Raw genomic sequence first — 3,800 nt, forward strand, 5'->3', positions numbered from 1 at the left:
TGGAACCTACACAGGGAAAAAGAAAGAGACCTAAATCTTATTCTGGCCTAATGCTGGTGTAAGGTCTATCTATTACAGTATAAGCCTGGGTTTACACAGTGCGTTTTTGTTGCGTTTTTTTTGGGAATGTGTTTTTTGTTTTGGTAGGTAAACGCCTATGTCTCAATGGGAGTACAACAATAAAAAATAAAATAAAACACGCATGCTAAAAAACGCAACAAAAACTAAGTGTAGACCCAGCCGAGGTAAGGAAAAAGCTGAGCGTGATCACTCAAAGAGTCTATGCAGTCATTGCCCTAATAATCTATTTTTTTTAGGCATATCCAGTGGATATGCCATAAACTTCAATTGTCAGAAGATCCCTTTAACAATTAAATTTGTTTTGAAGCCAACCATCTTTAGTAAATAATGTTTTCCATACTTATCAATATGATGTAGGACAGCAAATATTAGTTCAGGGAATCATCCAAAAAAAAACGTTTTATCTCTGTGTCCCAAAGTGATCACAACAGCTGTGGCAGTTTTTACAACCTCATAGTCATTAAATGGAAAATACTGGCGCATGAACTGCCCATTCTACCCAGTTTTCATGCCCATGCAGTGGTGTGACAAATGTTTTTTTACATTGTTGACAGACTATGTATAAATTCACCTTTCTACAAAACTTCTTGGTTAAAGAGCTAAGAGACACACACAATACCGCATAGCTAGGGGGTGGCAGGCGGTGCATGTGCAACTAGGTGGTAGGGAAGGGGGGGCGCCGCTGAGCAGCTGATCACTGCTGATAGGTGCCCTACATGTCGGACACCTGCAGCAGCGATCAGCGTTAGGAAGAGCGAGGAGTTTATGCGGCGGCATTCTGACTGGGGTCTGTGACGGCCCGGGAGGGAAACAGTCCAGTCATCTGTCCTGTCACCTGACCTCACGTAAATGACATGATGTCAGATGACTCAGGTCAGGTGACTGGACTTTTCCACTTTCGGGCTGTCACCAACGCTAGTCAGAAGGAACTCCGCCGCTGCCTGCACCGCATGACCTCCTCGCCTCCTCCGGTAAGTGACGTCAGGCAGAGCAGAGAGTGGTAGCGGTAGGCTACAGCTCTTCGCTCTGTTTACAGTGTGGCGCTATCTACAAGGGGGGGAGTGTGGCGCTATTTACAAGGGGGGAGTGTGGCGCTATTTACAAGGGGGGGGAGTGTGGCGCTATTTACAAGGGGGGAAGCGGGCTGTGTGTGGCACTATCTACAAGGGGGAGCGTGGCACTATTTACAAGGGGTGGTTTGCTGCGGACCCTGAGTCCAGATATGCAGAGACCCGGTGCGTCTTTTCACCAGACACTATAGTCACGGGAACGGACAGTTTAGAGGAGAACTTTCTCCGTAGCGCCATTCCACCTAGGGTTGTCTCTCCAAACAATCCTAGGCACAGGAGTTTTGTCTGCCTCTGCGGACACCAACGCACAATATGGCCTCCGAGGCCGCAATACAGACAAAGTCTTGAAGTGCGTCTGCAGTGTCTCTCCTGGACAGACAGTTTAAACAGGTCCACCTGCATAGACTCCTCTGGTGGGAATCTTGCCTCCCAGCAAGCCTCTTGGGATCGCTCCCGGATACTCATGTCAATCCGGGTGGCTAAAAGTATGATGTCATCCAGGGTAGGTGGCAGATCACGGGCGGCGAGCTCATCTTTAATATTAGGAGACAGTGCATGCCAGAATGTAGCCCCCAAGGCCTCCTTGTTCCAGGACAGATCTGTCGCCAGGGTGTGGAACTGAATGGCGTACTCACCAACGGAGTCGTCCCCCTGGCGAAGGGTCAGCAGAGATGCAGCTTCTGAGGAAACTCGTCCAGGTACCTCAAACACCATGCAAAAAATATGTAGGAAACACTGGAAGTCCCGGGTCTCTAGTCCCTGACGTTCCAAGATGGGATTCGCCCATGCTAGGGCCTTGCCAGTAAGGAGAGAGACGATGAAAGCGATCCTTGCGCCGTCAGGAAAAAATGCTCTGGCATGTAGGCTGAAGCGGATCTGGCACTGGTTCAGAAATCTCCTGCAGCTCCTCGCGTCTCCATCATAGTGATGAGGTAGTGACAAAGAAAATCGAGGGTCAGCACTGCCAGGAGGTGTAGTCGGGGGTCAGTACTGCCAGGAGGTGTAGCAGGAGGAACAGCAGAGGCAATAGGAGCAGGTGAACTGCAGCTTGCGTATCCAGCCAATGTGCAATAATGTTCACCGCTTGGAGGAGTTGGTTCTGTTGAGACCAGAGGTCTAGCATATCGGCCCGCATCACTTGTCTCGTCGTCATGGTCTTGGGTTGGCCAGGGGGGCCCATGGCCTGAGCATACTGTCACGATCTGGGGGTATGTAGCCCCATTGTGCCACACCGCCGTAGCGGGATAGTAGCTGGCCAAACAGTGTACCAAGTAAAGTCTATAGTCCGAGCAAGGGTACCTGTGGTAGTACAGACAGTAGCGACGGCTAGGCTCAGATGGGACCTTGGCAGCAGACACCAGGCATGGTGTAATACAACATGACTCCAACTCTTTTAAGGCACAGGAACAAGGTAGCACGGGATACAGCATGCAGGTAGCAGGAATGGGAACACTGGAAACAGGAAAACACCAAGGGACCATTTGCTAGACTGACACGGAAAAACCCAACAATGCTCAGGCAATGAGTAAAGGGGCAGGGCCCTTCTTATAGTCCAGGGTGATCATGGGTGATTAGACAAATCTAAACGTGTGCGCGCTGGCCCTTTAAAGCCGGGACTGAGCTCGCACCCTAGTGGTCACTGCAGGCCAGGACGGCCGCATGTGCTGGAATCTCCGGGAAGGAAGGCGTTGGCAGGATGAGAGGAGTCTACGGTCTGCGGCCGCGGATATTACATCTACAGGGGACTATGTGTGGCGCTATTTACATGGGGCTGTGTGTGGCCTCTTTCATTTATTTCCTTTTAATTCATTTTTATATTAACTACCTTATATAATTATATTGCTTGTAAAATGTAGAAATGGTTTAATGCTCGAGTGACATTAAAAATATTGTGAAAAAAAAAATTACACCTCATGGATTGGTAGAGAAAGCAAACATGGCGAGGGGGAAGGACATGTCGGGAAATAAGTTGGGGGGGGGGGGCGCCAATCTGAATCTTTGCCCTGGGTGCAGGAGAACCTGGCTACAAAAGTACAGCTCATACATATATGAAAAATACGGCATATAGATAAAGCATTTTTCGAAATTTAAATGTATCTGTGTGTAGGACAAATAGTAATACCACACAAAATAGTAACTAGTTTACATATCCCATATGTCTACCTTATGTTTGCATCATTTTTTGAACATCCTTTTATTTTTCTAGGACGTTACAAGGCTTATAATTTTAGCAGCAATTTCTCACATTTTCAAGAAAATTTCAGAAGCCTTTTTTTTTTTTAGGGACCAGTTCAGTTCTGAAGTGTCTTTGAGGGCCTTATATATTAGAAACACCCATATAAATCACCCCATTTTAAAAACTGGACCCGTGAAAGTAATCAAACAGCATTTAGAATGTTTCTTAACCCTTTATGTGTTTCACAGGAATTAAAGCAAGGTGGAGGGGAAATTTACAAATTTCCTTTTTTTTGCAGAAAATCTGTTTAATCTACTTTTTTCTGCAACACAGAAGGTAATATTTATTGTGGGGTATAGTGGGCATTTTTACCCCACAGATTTTTTGCTGAATTTAGTAGAATGAGGCCGTGAAAATTAAAATCTACATTTTTTCCAATAAAACGTTGAAATTTAAAATTTTTACAAGGCTTT

This window comes from Rhinoderma darwinii, chromosome 3 (genome assembly GCF_050947455.1).
Source record: "Rhinoderma darwinii isolate aRhiDar2 chromosome 3, aRhiDar2.hap1, whole genome shotgun sequence".
Lineage (NCBI taxonomy): Eukaryota > Metazoa > Chordata > Amphibia > Anura > Rhinodermatidae > Rhinoderma > Rhinoderma darwinii.